Raw genomic sequence first — 18,160 nt, 5'->3', positions numbered from 1 at the left:
ATATACCAGGCGGTGTGTGAAAAAAGCTCAGAGGATCATCAGAGACTCCAGCCACCCGAGCCATGGGCTGCTCTCACTGCTACCATCAGGCAGGCGGTATCGCAGCATCAGGACCCACACCAGCCGACTTCCCTCAAGCAATCAGACTTTTGAACTCTTGATCTCTCAATGGACCTCAATATGCATCAGCACTGCACTTTATTCATCTTATTATCTCACACTGGACTGTCATAAATTATATTCTCTCTTAACAACACACTGGCAACTGACTATCAGCCGACAGCCTGAATGTCAATACAGTACAATACAACCTACTGTATATTTTATATATACTATATATACTATTTTTATTGTATAATGTGTATTCTATAGCGTGTATGTGTATTATATTGTGTGTATTGTATACTGTACATTGTATATTATTATTTTTATATTGTGTTGTGAAAATCGGATATTTATTGTAAATTGGCATATGTCTCATCACTGTTATGACTGCTATGTTGCTCGGAACTGCACCCAAGACTTTCACCCACTATTGCACTTGTGTATATGGTTGTGTGACAATAAAAGTGATTTTATTTGATTTTGATTTGGTTTGTCAAACAAGCTTTAATATCATGCAATGTAGAAACGAACTCATTTATCAATATTACTTAATAAAGTGAATGTTTATCGATTACTTTGTATATCTCCCTGAGTGTCGACATGTTTGTGTGACATCATCTCGGCGAAATCGGAATTAAGAATTTCTGCACGAGCCTACAAGTTGTAATTCTGACTTCAATATGCATTCCATTGCACTTTTCCTAGTAGGTAGTTGTAAAATCCGACTTTCCGAGTTGAATGGAATGCAGCACCTCTTTTCAAAACTTGATCCGACACTGAATGCTCCAATAGCCTAATTTACACTTAGAAAACTCCTGATGTTGCTATAACAATGCAAAAGGCACTTACCAGTTTAATTGAAGTGAAAATCAGCCCTCCTTTCCTGTTTAATAAATTAAGCAATCACACGGTCATGCAGAACATCTCGTGTTTTTAAATCAATAAGGATCTCTTTCTCAATGGCAATACCAACATTGATGACAGCTGACTCGTCAGACAGCTTGATCTTGCGCTTTTCGCTCTTGAATTATGTACATCACTTAAAGCATGATTGCGTCACTCAAGGCCAGCTAGAAGGCCTCAACCGGGACATATCCTAAAGATCACATCCACAAAGAACAAATAAATCAATCTAATTGGCTGATGAATCTGACAATCTGACTATAGTTGCTCATTCAGTTGCACTGTTGAGGGATTCTGAAGAAATTCTGAAGGCCTGAGGGGGTGGAGCTCAGACTCATGCGCCACTTCGGGCATGTGATTTGTGAAACAGTTGTCACACTTTGCTTGTAAGCATCAAGGAATAAATTCTGACTGGATAAACTTTTTGTTTTTCTCTATTTGTTTGTAGATTAATTAAGTGGAAAGCAATTAAAAATACATAGGCAAAAAGGTGATTGAGGGGAAAGGATGAAAAATATTTATTTATTTGACATGTTAAGCCAGCAGAGAAGGCTTTGTTGGCCCTGAGAAATCGCCAGTGGATAATATCTCTCAGAGGAAGCATATATAAGGAGAAAAGCAGAGGCCCTAAAACTGATCCCTGTGGCACTCCATACTTAACTTTTGTTTGATTTGACAATTTCTCATTTACACAGACAAAGTGGTAGCAGTCTGCTAAATAGGACCTAAATCATGCTAATGCAAGTTCACAAATGCCAACATAATTCTTTAGCCTATTCAAGAGAATATCATGATCTATCGTGTCGAAGGCAGCACTAAGATTTAAAAGACTAGAAGAGAAATGCAGCTACGATCAGATGATTAGAGCAAGTAATTAGTAACTCTGATAAGTGAAATTTCTGTACTGTGGTGTGGCCTAAATCCTGACTGAAATTTTTCATATATATACTATTTATCTGTAGAAATGAACATAATTGGGACGACACAACCTTTTCTAGTATTTTCGACATAAACGGGAGATTTGAAATCGGTCTATAATTAACCAATTCTCCAGGATCAAGTTGTGGCTTCTTAATAAGCGGTTTGATAACTGCCATTTTAAAGTTTCTTGGGACATGTCTGTAACACATTCAATGGAAAGGAGGAGGCGAGAACAAGCTTGGCAATATAAATAATATTTTAATAATGAACTTAACCAAAAAGACAAACACACACAGCTGTCCATAACTCTCTCTCTCTCTCTGTCGCACTGCCATCTCAAGTCGGCCTTATCCCTCTTGGGCTTAATCAGCCTAATTCGGGGCTGGGTGTGCAGAATCACGACCTGGCCCTGCCCTCTGCCCTGCCACAATGTCCTAAGGATAGCGAGGAGTTAATAAAATTAAGAAGAGGTTCTGAGATTACAGGGAATACCTCTTTTAAGAGCTTAGTTTGTATTGGATCTAATGTACGTATTGTGGCTTTTGATGTTTAGATACATTTTGTTGTCTCTTCATGACCTATGACAGCGAAGGATTGAAGTTGCACATGAGGAAAATTATGAGACACTGTTTTCTGAGGTACTGTGATAGATGATTGCATAATTCCAATTTTATTTCTGATTATTTAAATTATATCAGTAAAGAAATTCATGAAGTCATTATTAATGTGCTGCGACGGAATATCTGGTTTAGTTGAGGCTTTATTCCTAACAAATTTTGCCACAGTACTGAATAAACACCTAGGATTGTTGTGGTTATTTTCTATGAGTTTGCTAAAATATGCTGACCTGGCAGCTTTTAGTGCCTGTCTGTAGCTTCCATGCACCGTGAAATACCTCTAATTTTGTATTCTTCCACTTGCGCTCCATTTTCCGAGCTGCTCTCTTGAGATCATGAGTGTGATCATTGTACCATGGTGCGGGGCCTTTTTCTTTAATTTTCTTTTTTTCCAATTAACATTTTTATTGATTCATAAACATATTACAAAATAAAAAACACAACATATATACACTGAATCAACATTTAACATTTAACCCCCCCTAATACCCCTCCTCCTCCCCAATCACCAACCCCACCCTAACCCCCAACGAACACCCCTGTGGTCACAAATAGATACACAAAAAAACAAAAACAAAACAAAAACAGGAAAAAAAAATTATAATAATCATATATAATTAAAACTAAACATATCTCTCCACAGCCCCTCCCCGAGAGTCCCCCAAAAACACCAAGTAATTGCCCCACTTCCTGTCAAACAAATTCTGAACCCCCAGCCTTGCTTGACATCTCCTCGAAAGCAGCCACGCTCCCCATCTCCGCACACCACTCTGAAAATGAGGGCACTCCATCCAACTTCCATCCCCTTAAAATAATTTGCCTGCCGATCATAACGCTGTTCAGAACCCAATTTTTTATGTGTTTATCCCCCAAATTTATGACCTCCCCATCGCCCAAAATACAGAGTCTGGGGCAGAATGAAATTTGAGTGCCCAAAACGTCACAAATAAAACTCTGAACCTTCAACCAAAATTCTTAGATCTTAACACACCCCCAAAAAACATGGGTTGTGTCTCCATCTTCTGATTGGCATCGCCAGCAGCTGGGTGTGTCTTTATGACCAAGCCTATACAATCTAGAGGGGGTCCAATAGAATCTATGTAAAATCTTGAATTGCATAAGGCGAACCCTTGCATCTCCAGATGCAGACTTGACATTCTTTAGAATCCTAGTCCACATTCCCTCCTCCAATACCAAATTTAAATCTTTCTCCCATAATCTCTTGAGAGAAGTTGAAGCTCCATCCCCCAGACTCTGAATCAGCAGGGAGTAATACACTGATGCCTCATGACCTTTTCCAAAAGCAGTAATCACCTCTCCCAGAGTATCTGCTGCTTTAGGGTGGTGTGTGCTACTCCCAAAAACAATACAGAGCAGGTGGCACAGCTGTAAATACCTATAGGACTGAGATCTGGGAATCCCAAAATGTTGAAGCAAATTTTCAAAAGATCTCAACACTCCACTCTCATATAGGTCACTGAGTGTAGTAACCATCCACTCTGACCAGCAGAAAGGGGACTTATTAATACATAATTTAGGGTTCAGCCATATGCTTGAGGCAACATTTAAATAAATGTCTGAATTAAACACTGAGTGCAAATGCGAGATAACAGGGCATAACTTAACTTCTCCAAGTAGTTTGATAGAAAGGCTTTGCGATGGCAAAATAGGGGCAAGAATTTCCTGTTCAATACAAAACCAGGGAGGGGCTCTCTCAGGTGGAAGCGACCAATGAGCCAAATGTCTGAGACCAAATGCATAATAATAAAACAAAAATCTTGGGTAGGCCTAGCCCATGTTTGTCATTCAGCCTATGTAACTTATTGAAATGTAATCTAGGATGCTTACCATTCCAAATGAAGGACTTCGCTATGCTATCAAATTGCTTGAAATAAGAGAGGTGGACATCTACAGGGAGAGATTGTAACAGGTAATTAAATTTTGGAACACAATTCATTTTAATAACATTAACCTTCCCAATCATAGATAAATGTAATGAAGCCCACCTGCCCACATCGCTCGAAAACCTTTTTATTAAGGGGTCAAAATTAACTCTAGCTAAATCAGACAAATTTGTGGGAATAAAATGGCCAAATACTTAATGCCCTGTTTGGGCCACTGGAAGGCGCCCGGCTGGAAAGCCGTTACTGGGCAGTATGCTGTCAGAGCCAAAGCTTCGGATTTAGACCAATTGACTCTGTATCCTGAGAACTTAGAAAAGGAATTAATAATTGTATGGAGGCAAAGCATAGATTTAATGGGGTCAGAGACATATAATAAAATATCAACTGCGTAAAGCAAAAGCTTATGCACCACACCTCCCGCCACCACCCCTGGAAAATCATCTTCCCTTCTTATCGCAGCTGCTAATGGTTCCAGGGCAAGACAGAACAATAATGGGGAAAGAGGGCAACCCTGCTGGGTGCCCCTATCCAGAGTAAAATAATCTGAAATTAATCCATTTGTTTGTACTGCCGCTACCAGGTGTCTATAAAGTAACTTAATCCATCCAATAAAAGTATTCCCGAACCCGTATATTTCCAAAATCTTAAAAAGATAATCCCATTCTACCATATCAAATGCCTTTTCGGCATCAAGTGAGATGACCGCGTCCGGAGTCTGATCATTCACCACTGCCCACATAATATTGATGAAACGCCTAAGAGCTGCGGCCCCGAATAAACCCCACCTGATCTGTATGTGTAAGAGATGTCATAACTTTACTTAATCAGTTAGCCAGAATTTTTGACAATATTTTAACATCTAGCTGGATCAGGGAAATTGGATGGTAACTCTTACACTCGCTTGGATCTTTGTCCTTTTTAAGAATCAGACTGATCCCAGCTTGTGTCATGGTTCGCAGAAGCTTTCCATTCTTTAATGATTCCGTATAAACTTCTAACAAAATTGGAGCCAGTTCTGCAACATAAAATCTAAAAAATTCAGTGGCAAAACCATCTGGCCTCGGAGCCTTGCCTGTTGGCAAGGCCTTAATTACCTCGCCAAGCACCTCCAAGGTTATCTCAGAATCAAGAGAATTTTTTTGCTCATTCGTCAATTTAAAGTGTTCTAATGGTTCCACGAAATTTCTAATGTCTTCATCAGTAGACGAAGACGTGGAACTATAGGAATCAAGATAGAATTTTTTAAAAGCATTATTAATATCAATGGCTGAGGTAAATATTTCACCACCAGCAGATTTCACTGAGGGAATGGTAGAAAAAGACACTTTCTGCTTTATATATCTAGCCAAAAGCTTCCCTGCTTTATCCCTCATCTCAAAATATGACTGTCTTGCCCTGAATATCCAAAACTCCACCTTCCGCAACAAAATAGTATTATATCTATATTTCAATCTGATTCAATTTTCTGAGGCTATCAGACAACATTCAGTGCTTCAGCTCTGCCTCTGCACTTTTAATATTCCCTTCCAACTCTACGAATTACCTGTGCTTTGGATTTTTTTAATGAATGAGGCATACTGTATGATCTGACCCCTAAGAACCGCCTTAAGTGCTTCCCAAGCCACACCCACAGAGGATACTGAGGTTCAGTTGGTCTCCATATAGACACTGATTTCAGCCTTTAGCATTTGTTGGAATTCAGGATTTTGCAAAACGGATACATTAAAACACCAACTATATGATTTCCTTTTCTCCATATGTGGCAACACCTCTAAACCCAACAGGGCATGATCTGAGACTAAAATGTTTCCAATTGAACAATCAACAGATGAAATGAGGGATTTAGATATAAAAAATATATATATATATTTTAGAATAAATCTTGTGGACTGATGAAAAAAATGGATAGTCCCTACCAGATGGGTTCAAAAGTCTCCAAATATCTGTAAGACCAAGATTTTTACACATCCTGTGAAGCGTCACTGTTGCTCTAGGGGGCTTACATACTTTTGCTTCACTATGATCAAGGACTGAGTCCATCAAAAGATTAGTCTCCTCCCAATATTATATCATGAGGGGTGCCAGCGGCATGCAACATCCCTTTAAGATCTATAAAAAATCCTGATCATCAGCGTTAGATGTGTAAATATTAGCCAAAATCAACATTTGCCCCTGAATTTCTGCTAAAACAATAATGACTCTTCCTAATTTATCTTTAATCTGTTTGAGACATTTGAATTGTAGATGCTTACTTATCAATGTAATGACTCCCCTGCTCTTACTTGAGCCAGCATTAAAGAAAACATGTCCACCCCATATCTTCCCACATTTTTCAGCTTCCTGCGGGGAGAGATGTGTTTCTTGAAGAAACACTATATCATATTTCTTACGCTTAAGAAAAGAAATTTCTTTTTATGGGGTGCCCCAACCTATTCACATTCCACATGGAGAGAGACAATCCACTCATATTTACATTTGACATCTTGACATATTAGAAAAAATAGATTGTGTGTCAAAAACAAAATTATAAAGACCACATTCCAACATTAGATCAACAAACAAACCCCGAACTTCCCCCAGAACAAAAAAAAAACAGAAAAAAGAAAAATGTGCACATTAATCCCGCGCATGACAGCGCCAACTGGCGTCCATTCCTCTAAACTCATACAGTCCATGTACGCTTACGAGAGCCCCCGCAACACTTTTGATGTCAGATTGCTAGAGTCCCGTGCTTCTATACAAATTTTGTGAGACAGAATTACACAACAGAAAATAATCTGTAAAACAAACTCCAGCCAATATGAGGCATAAGCACAAAGAACATGTAGATTCATCCACATAACTCTCCCGAAGGTGTGTTCCTCCACAAAACAAACTCCAGCCACTAGTGGAACCAGCACAAAAAAATAAAATGCCATTCAGTTTCCTCAGGCAGTCAAATGAATGTTCAGTGAGCCGGCTGTTACATGAGTGTAATACATGCCCTAATCACTCTAATGATTTGCAAGAAATATTCCACAAAACAAACTCCATCCAATAGGAGGCATAAGCACAAAGAACATGCAGATACATCCACAAACTGTCCCGAAAGATTGTAATTCCACAAAACAAACTCCAGCCACTAGGTGGAACCAACACAAAAAGAAACAAAGAAGGCGCCCAGTTTCCTCGGACAGTCAAGTGAATGTTCAGTGAGTTAGGGCCACTCGGCTGCATTGCGGCCATCCTTAGTATCTATTCACAATTTGGCCGGGAACATCAGTGCAAAAGCGACCTTCCATTGATGTAAGAGTTTATTGCATTCCTTGAATCAATCACATTTCTCTCTTGTCGAATTCGCAAAGTCTGGGAACAAGAAAATGCTGTGGTTCTTCCAAGAAAGCCTTCCTTTACTCCTTGCCTCGTGTAACACAAGATATTTATCGGATTATCTCAGAAATTTGGCCAGAATTGATTGGGCCTGTCTCCCTCATCGAATCGCCAAGCCAGAACTCTGTGAGCTCACTCGATTTCCAGTTTATGGCCTGTTATGTTGAGCAGACTAGGGAAAAGCTCATCTAGGAATTTCACCATTTCTTGGCCTTCTTCGTTCTCAGGAATTCCAACAGTTAAGACTATGGTTACGATTCTCAAGGTCTTCCAACTTTTCCCAAACGCACTCCAAGTCTGTCTTGGTTGCTAGTGGGTTAGCAGCTAATTCCCTCTCCGATGACTCCAGATAATCGATCCGACATCCCCGACTCTTGCAACCAATTCATCTCCATGGCAGTGATCGAACAACGTATTACAGCAAGATCCTCCAAGTCAACAACCTTCACCAGCATTGCCGACATGCTCGGCAGTTGACGCTGAATCTCTCCCACTGCACCATCCAAACTGAGTCCCCGGTCTGCGGCCCTGTCAGGGGTATCAGCTTGAGCATGTAAGTGTCTTTTAATGTCTCCAGAGCCCGAGGATTTTGAATTCTTTGACATATTGTCTTCATAGAACAGTTATGGAACAGGGTGTATTGAATCTCACCGGTCTGTGACACAAAAAGTATTAAAAACTAGCAAAGTGTGCAGAGCTCGCCGTTCACACGTCCGAACCTCGCACGGCACCACGCAACTCCCTTTTCTTTAATTTTCTTTAATCGAAGGGGGGCAACACTATCAAGAGTGCTAGAGAAGACTGTATTTATATTTTCTGTTATTTCTTCAAGTTCTTCTAGACTTTGGGGCTTACTGAGTGTATGGGATAGATCTGGAAGATTATTAGTGAAGCTATATTTAGTGGTCAAAAGAATTGTTCTACCTGAACGATAGTGTGGTGTAGATTGAGTAACATTAGCTGATCACAGCATACAAGAGAAGAGGTAATGATATGAGTATCAACTCAATAGTATCAACACAACTCCATATGACAGAATTAAATCTAGCCTATGATTATGGTGATGAATTGGTCCTGTCACATTTTGTCTGACTCCAAGCGAGTTGAGAATATTGATAAATGCTAATCCCAATGTGTTTTTTCATTATCTATGTGAATGTTGAAGTCACCAATAATTAAAGCTCTATCTACAGTAACTACTAGATTTGATAGAAAACTTGCAAATTCACCAAGGAAATCAGAATAAGGCCTGGGTGATCTATAAACTGTAGCAAGGGCAAAAGATGACAGAGATTTTTTATTTATATCTGATGGTGTTACATTAAGCAATATTAGTTTAAAAGACTTTAAATTATATCCTGTCCTCTGAGTAACATCAAAAACATCACTGTAAATTGTAGCAACTTCTCCTCCTCGACCTTTCAGATGAGGCAAATTTTTATAACAATAACCTGGGGGAGTAAATTCATTTAAACTAATATATTCATCCGGTTTAAGCCAGGTTTCAGTCTAACATAGCACATCCAAACTATGATCTCTATTAATTTCATTTACAATTAGTGCTTTGGTTGAAAGAGATCTAATGTTTAGCAGCCCTATCTTTATATGATGTTTATCTTCAATTCTTTTTTTTTTTTCAAGTTTGACCTTAATCATATTTTTTCTAAATTATTTAGATAGGGGTTTGTGTTTGGTAGTTCAGCGAACAGAATTAGTCTCTATATGATATCTAGGTGATACAGTCTCTATGTGTTGTAGTTTATGTGACGTCTCAAGGCAGCAAGCAGTCGTTCAGATTAGCCAGTTTGCCTGCTTCCTGACCTGGGCCCCAGTTAGTCAAATACTATCACTATTAAGACTATGAGCCAAATTTCTAGAGAGGAGAGTGGCATCTTCCCTGGAGTAATGGAGCCCGTCTCTTTAGCAGGTCAGGTCTACCCCAGAAACTCTTCCAATTGTCTATAAATCCTGTGCTATTCTCCAGACACCACTCAGACATCCAGCCATTCAGTGACACTAATCTACTATAAACCTCATCACCATGATGAGCAGGAAGGGAGCCAGAGCATATTACAGTCTCTGACATCGTTTTTGCAAGTTCACACACCTCTTTAACATTATCTCTAGTGATCTCCGACTGGCGAAGCCGGACATCATTAGTGCCAACATGAATAACAATTTTAGAAAATCTACATTTAGCATTAGCCAGCACTTGTAAATTTGATCTGATGTCAGATGCTCTGGCACCTGAAATGCATTGAACGATGGTGGCTGGAGTCTCTATTTCCACATTCCTTAAATTGAATCACTTATGACCAAGACTTTTTCAACATGATTCTCAGTGGGTGCATCACTGAGTGGGGAGAATCGATTGGAAGCCCTAACAGGAACGGGAGAGTGGTGTCGCTTTGCTGAGCGAGTGTGCCACTGAGACATCACCCAAACGCCTTGCTGCGGGGGCTCTAGAGCCGGAACCAAAGTGTGTGTGTTGCTCGCTGTACTATATGCATCCGAAACAGTATCTACTGGCTTCTCTTTCTCACTGACCTCCACTAGCCTTCGGATGTGGGTCTCTAACTCATTATACTTCTCCGTCAGCCTGACTAATTCCTTACATTTATCACATGTGAATCCCTCACTGCTGGCGGAAGAAGTTATAGTAAACATGTGGCATGTAATGCAGAAAGCAAAAATATGAGCGGATGCCATGACTTACTGCAATTATTTGTTGTTGTTGGTTGTTCCTGAGCGGCAAGGGTTTGAGATTGATGTGAATCCCTCACGCAATTGTTTGTTGTTAAGGCTGTTCTTGATAAGCAGTGCTTTGAGATCAGATGAGATACTGTGTGTAACAAATGCACACAGTTGAATCGTGATAAGAGAATAATGTGGGGGAAACCTGATGCGTGCTGAAAAATGGCAGATTGTAAAGATTAAAAGCTGAAATCAGATAGATGAGGGATGCTTAAAAAAGCTAGCAGTCTACAAACACAGACTCGAGCTAAGCACCAGCAGCAACGGGAATAACAAGCAATAAGAAGTGTTTTGAAGGACAGTTTTGTCCTCATACACCTAAAGCATATGCTTTCCTTCTGAAACCACTTTGAAGTCTGTTCAGCAGGATACTAATCATATGTAGGAAAACAGTATGTGTGAGCTAGGAATTAATTTAAACTGTCCTTAGTCTACATCATTATGTAAGGAAATGGAATTAGTCGCATTCGACAATCATTAAATGAAGATAAATGAAAAATAACTAGATTATTTTCTGAATAAAATTCTCCACCATTAAAATCGTAATACAACGTCTCGTTGTATCCGCTCACAATTTCTATTGTAAGGAATTAGCTTTAATAAGAAGAGGTAATGATCTGAGTATCAACTCAATAGTATCAACACAACTCCATATGACAGAATTAAATATGACTTGGTCCTGTCACATTTTGTCTGACTCCAAGCGAGTTGAGAATATTGATAAATGCTAATCCCAATGTGTTTTTTCATTATCTAAGTGAATGTTGAAGTCACCAATAATTAAAGCTCTATCTACAGTAACTACTAGATTTGATAGAAAATTTGCAAATTCACAAAGGAAATAAGAATAAGGCCTGGGTGATCTATAAACTGTAGCAAGGGCAAAAGATGACAAAGATTTTTTATTTATATCTGATGGTGTTACATTAAAATTTATAATGGAATTAGTCGCATTCGACAATCATTATAAGCAAGATAAATGAAAAATAACTCGATTATTTTTCTAAATAAAATTCTCTATCATTAAAATCATAATACAACGTCTCGTTGTATCCACTCACAATTTCTATTGTAAGGAATTAGCTTTAATAAGGGAATTATGATTAATTCACTTATTGGAGTAATTCTCATGGCTTATTGAAAATAATATCACACATATTTAGGTATAGCTTTGAAGCTAAACCTTTTAAAAACAGGGATGAGATTGTGGTATATTTTGATAAATAGTCAAATTATCTTTGAATACAGACAAACATTATTGCTATTCTAAACATACACTAATCTAACACATACAACATGAAACAGGTCAGTGAGTAGTAACAGAATGTGAAATAAATGATCAATACAGAGAAAATGTATGTAGTCTGTTGACAATGCTTAAGAACCATTTATCCTTCTTTGAGTCTAAATGGATTTTCAATCAGATTACCCAAAGTATTTAACTAATACACCAGCACTTTGAGCAAAAGTCTGGAGATGTACTTGCATGTCGTTGCGTTTCCTTGTGTTGCGTTTCCTTGTGTTGCTTGATTCTTTGGCATTTGAAGAAAGTTTGTTCTGTCGATGTCTTGGACTCTGTAATTATCACGGATAGTTATTGTCTGGATGGATGATGAGGTGGGCTTTGACTCCTGTTGGGTGTGTGAACCGTAGAGCAGAGAGTGAGAGGCTTCCTCGGGACTACGAGTCCCAAGTTTTCCTTGGACTCTACATGGCACGGAGGCTGCGGAGCTCAAGAGAGCTGAAGAAGAGAGGAGACCAAGAGACAGGACCAAGAGACGAGTTCCAAAAAGAGAAGAAGAGAGAAGAGAGAGTTTTTCTGTGGTAGGGAAATTTGAACTGAAATTGGCCACACCCCAAAGGTGTCCTGAGCCAATCAGAAGTGACTTTTCAGAGTCACATGGTCAACTGGTCTGTCCTTTTCAAAGTTGATTTACAGTCCTTTGTGTGAAGGATCCTTTCAACTCCCACTCAAAAATAGTGCATGTTTACTCATGAACTTTTATATCTTGAAAACAGTGCAAGAGACATGACATCCGTTGTCATCAACATTCTCTACGTAAACAAGCAAGCATTTACATAGTAAATGTGACATGCTTTCATGAATATTACACATGTAAGTAACAAAACATGAAAATCCCTGGTTACAAATCATACTGGTTAATTAATTGGTTTTACAACATGGATAATACATTACACATTATGAGAACCTGATTGTCGGGGTATATTATCAATTTAAGCCTTGAATAGTTACCATTCTTAGTAGAATGAGATGAATCATACAATATTAAAGATTATAATCATCGATGTGTCAGTTATTAGTGATTAAAAATCACTACATATATTTTAAAAGGTACATCAGGCTATAATCATTAATTTGTCAGTTATAAAAGTGATCACAGGTCATAGAGTCATTTTCAGGATAATCTAGCAAGGCTAGGTTTTGTATACATTGTGGGTCCATGCGGTCTCTGCTGAGCTAAGAGAGAATGTCTTTGGAATGTGCAGATGGGGAGAGGAGGTGTCCCAGGGGAGGAACAAATGTCACTGTGTTAGGTCTATGTTGATTTCGGGCCTTAGGACTGTCTTCACGAGTCTCCGTTTCCTGATATGGCCGCGGATTTATGAATTAAGTTCACAAGGTGTTACTTGGCCATTTGGTCTCACAGAGAGTTTAAGTCTGTGGAAAAAAGAAGGGTTTTCTTTATTGGTCAGCTCTGTCATTACAAACCCTAGTTTGAGATTAAGCAGGCATGGGAGAGATGGTCTCCTTCAGCAATTTAGGCGCCATGGATTCATTTTTATGGCTCTGTAATGGCTTGGTGGGTGATCTCTCTGATCTGTGGAATGTGGTGTTGTGTTCATTTGATGGCTTTGTTCGTGGATAATCCTACACATAAAATGTATATATAAAATGCAATAGAGGTTTTTTGTTACATTTATATTGACAAACTGTTTTCTTAGTTGAGTTTACGGTTACAATTTTAATTCAGATTCACGAACAGATTCATTTGGGCTCATCTCGGACTCGGTCTGTTATGGACTCGGTCTTGAGTCCGACTCGGCCCTTGATTGTTTAAAAACTCGAACCCAACACTAGCCACATCTTTCCAACTCACTGAGAAGCGCATCTCCCATCAGACATTTTTGCATCGGCTCAAATGTGCTTCCCTTACCTTTTGGCTTGACCGAAAGCACATGTATCAACAAGCATTTGACATCACTGCCGTAAAACCTGTGTCGCAACACTTCTTGGGGTAACAAGTTTTGAATCTTTAAATAAGTGCGGGATTTGACTGTTACAGGCACTATGGCAGATGGAGATGAATATCATTGAATAAATACTTAAATTTGGGTAGATTCCTCACATAGATCTATCATATGGCTTCTGAAGACTTGGATTAAAGCCCATAAATTGAATGGATTACTTTGATGATTGTATTATGGTGATTTTGTTGTGTATTTTATGGTCTTTTTTTAGTTTTTTTTTAACTACAGCATATTATGAATACCTCATTTTGTTTCCCATGGCAAACAATACAAATATTAAACGGTTAAATGATGATTAAATGATTGCAGAATTTGTATTCATTTATTCTTAATTTTAAAGTTTGGTCTTGGTTAAACTGATATAATCATTTGAAACAAGTTGAATACGGCACTAGAAATCCCAAAAGAATGAAACTGTTACAGGGCCCTATTGTTTTAAGTCATAAGTGCAAATTCAATGGGCATGGCCATGACGTTTTTGTATTTTCGTGCAAGCATGCGCTAAGTCTTGGCGCAGGTGGGTTTGGCGAAATTGCTTGTGGAAAGCACTAATGGGCTGGGTCAAGTGCAATTTAATTCTGAGGTTCTTCTCCAGTTACTGCACCATCTGTGACCATTTACATAGTCTCTTTATTTCTTATGGTTTATTATAATTTTGAAAAATTTTATTGATTCACTGAAACAAAGAAATAAAACCAAAAATATTGCTACATTAAAATTACACTTCAAACGAAACGAAAATATATTCAAAATAACAAAATAAAAAACATTATTAAAAAAAAAACAAATACCAATCCAAACATTTTACCCTATCCAACTTCTTCAACTTTCCCTTTTGCAGTGACTCAAAAATAAAAAAAATAGAACCCATAATGTCCAATTAGGTTGAATGAATACAATATTCACAGATTCAGTAAGGATTCATAAACATTTGTATGTCTCTAAAGCTGTTAGTATGTAAAATGATTACATTTTTGATGCCATCAATTCACTGAAAAAAAAAAAAAATAATTTGTTTTCAATTTCATAACAAAATTCCAACAAATTTAATTGAGTAGTCTTTAACAAAATAAAATAAAAAAACACAAAATATTTAAAATGTTATTAATGTAATTCAAATTGATGGAATTTTGTTGTGAAATTAAAATAAATCTATCATGTGTAAATCTTAAAAAATAGGTTACATATTTTTTGAGTGTACGTCAATATTGTAACGCTTTAGTGTCTAATGCAAATGTAAGCAAATGTACATGTGCTAGAACCACACTTTACATAAAAATACATACAAATACTCATGTGATAAAAAAATAAAAATGAAAATTTTATTTTATTGTGTTTGTTTAGATATTCCTGACAATGTCACAAAGCCTGATTCCAATAGCAAAAATTATATTTATAATGTTTTCTTTCTGAAAACAAGAGAAATGTTAACCAACATTTAAGGGGGGAAAAAAGCTCATCCAACCATCACATATCCAAGACTGAGCATCAGCACTTCATTGTGTGTTCAAGGTGTTTTGATTCTAATGGCATGACTCTGAAGTATATTCCTGTGTGAAACCTGCTCTTACTATGCAGATATTATCCTACTCTTCCATTCAGGATTCTGATCCTTGTGTAAGAGACTGTAATCTCTCCCTGAGGATGTTGTCGAAAAAACTAAGGCTTGCACACTTCCTGCACCTCAAAGCTGTGAACAAGTCCTAAATGAAGAGATGAAAGAGGGTTTTGAAAACCAGTAGAAAGCCTCTGGATAATGATGAAGTATAAAGGGCTTATTAATGATCATTTAGCATGCAGTTCAAGCAGAATGATCAGTGGAGTAATGATACCTTCAAGAAGAAACAACAGGTACTGTATACATATATTTTTTTTTTTTACCATGAACCTATATATTCAGTATAAATAACAGTTTATCTTTATTTATACCACAATTTTCCATAAGGTTTGACGTTTATTATTCCAAATGCTATTGGTGTCCTGTGATGATTGCAACAGGAAAATCTGAATATATAGGAGTGTAAATGAGATTTGAAACAACAGCGGAAGGGATTTCAGTGAATAAAGACATACATTTATTTAAAGACATACATCTATTACTCACACAAAGCTAAGACTTATATACAATACAGTGCACAAGAGTTATGGACTATTGTTATAGTGCTTTTTTATCCCGCTAAACTCCTTTTGTGTTCAGTGGAAGAAAGAAGGTCATGCAGGTTTAAATGATTTGAGAGTGAATATCAGAAATAATGACAGAATTTTCATTAAGATGCGCAAAGCTAGCTGAGAACTGGACTGTGTTATGAAGCATCATGTATTTCATGAAAGCACTTCAATTCATTAAATTTTGATTGATGACATGCAGTCTATATGGAGATCCACCTCAGCAATGTTAATTATGTTTGATTGTAGAGGTGATCTTGAGAACAGATGCCTTCCGTGAGTACAAGCTATGAATTGATCCACCCTCTCAGTCTTCCTCTATTTATTAAACATTAACTGTCATCTGCTCCAAGGATCTGGGTCTAGTCTAATTCAATCTCAGATACTCGGTGTATGACATGTCCGCCCTTGTGTTGACAAGCCTTTTGAACATGTAAACTCTGTGAACCCATTACTGAGAGAGTGGAGAAAATAATTTGAATGTTTTTGATGATACAGTGACTATAATTAAAGTTCTTCAGCCCTCGCTCACGGTCAAGATTTCTCATTTACCAATATACAGAAAATATTAACTTTGATTTTCATAGTGACTGATATGTCAACATAAAATAACATTTGCAAATCGCAAGCCATTTTTCTTCAGTATTGTGACAGATTTCCAAGTGAAATAAGATATTCAACAAGAAAAAATAAAAAGAAGCCGTGAACTTTTTTTTTTTTAGCAGACTGTTCGCACTCAATGACTGGTTATCCGAGTGGTGCACAGCTTGTATTACTGACATTGTTTCAAACTGCACTGGATTTTTATTTATTTATTTATTTATTTATTTATTTTTGTACTGAGCAAAGTGTTTGTGTTATTTCTTCCTTTGACGTTCTTCAGTTTAAAATATCAGGAAAAGAGCCTATACTTTTTTGTGTGATATGACATCCTCCAAATTATTATACCAATTTTAGGGATAAATTCTTAGAACTGCTCTCTGATTTGGTTTTAATTGTTTGATTATTGTTGGGGATTTTAGTTTTCATATAGACAGGGCTGATGATCCTGTGGTTAGCAATTTTTTAAACATTATACAGCCTTTTAATTTGGAGCAGCATGTATCTGGTCCAATGCATAATCCAGGTCATATGTTAGATCTGGTGTTTAATCTTGGGTTAGTTCCAAGTAACCTGATAATAGAGGACACTTCTGTGGCAGATTATACTATAACTCCAGAAATTTTAGATAGATTTTCATCAATTTGTGTGCTTCTTCTGATAACTGGACTCATAAAGCCAGCACAACAGATCAGTTAAAAGATTTCAACTATTTGTGTCTGTCAATAATAGACTCAATTTCCCCTGTCAAAACAAAAACTAGATCAGAAGTTAATAAATCCCCTTGGATAAACGATGATATTCGCATTTTAAGGAGGAAGTGTAGGAAGGCAGAATGTGCTTGGATATCAACTAAACTTCATGTTCACTTTGAGCAGATGAAGGATCTCTTACTCCTGTACAATAAGATTAATGCTACTAGAACTGCATATTAGCGCTAGACCAGTTGCCCAATGAAGCTAAACAGGGTTGAGCCTGGTCAGTACCTGGATGGGAGATCTGGGGAAAACTAAGGTTGCTGCTGGAAGAGGTGTTTGTGAGGCCAGCAGGGGGTGCTCACCCTGTGGTCTGTGTGGGTCCTAACACCCCACAGATGAGATGTCCTCCTCTTCAACAATTAACTGTGGTGTTCTGCAAGGGTCCCTGTTAGGGCCAATATTGCTTTCACTATATATGCTACCGCTTGTTTCTGTGATTTGAAAATACAACATTAATTTTCATTGCTATGCAGATGACCTACAGTTATTCTTATCACTGAAACCCAGTGATCTATCTAGTGTAAATGTTTTTCAAGAGTGCATATCAGATATAAAAAATTGGATGGCATGTAATTTTCTTCAGTTAAATACTGATAAAACAGAGGTTATAATTTGTCATGATTTTTTTTTAAATATTCAGCAGGTAGTGAAAATTTTGGACGTCTATTTTGATGTCAGGAAGTTCATTCAGTCTTGTTTTTATCAGTTTTGGAACATTTCCAAGGTTAGACATGTCTTGAGTTTTAGGGACACAGAGAAGCTTATACAAGCTTTTATTTAATCTCGCCTTGAT

Source organism: Myxocyprinus asiaticus, chromosome 13 (genome assembly GCF_019703515.2).
Source record: "Myxocyprinus asiaticus isolate MX2 ecotype Aquarium Trade chromosome 13, UBuf_Myxa_2, whole genome shotgun sequence".
Lineage (NCBI taxonomy): Eukaryota > Metazoa > Chordata > Actinopteri > Cypriniformes > Catostomidae > Myxocyprinus > Myxocyprinus asiaticus.
Note: the sequence above shows the minus strand (reverse complement) of the source record.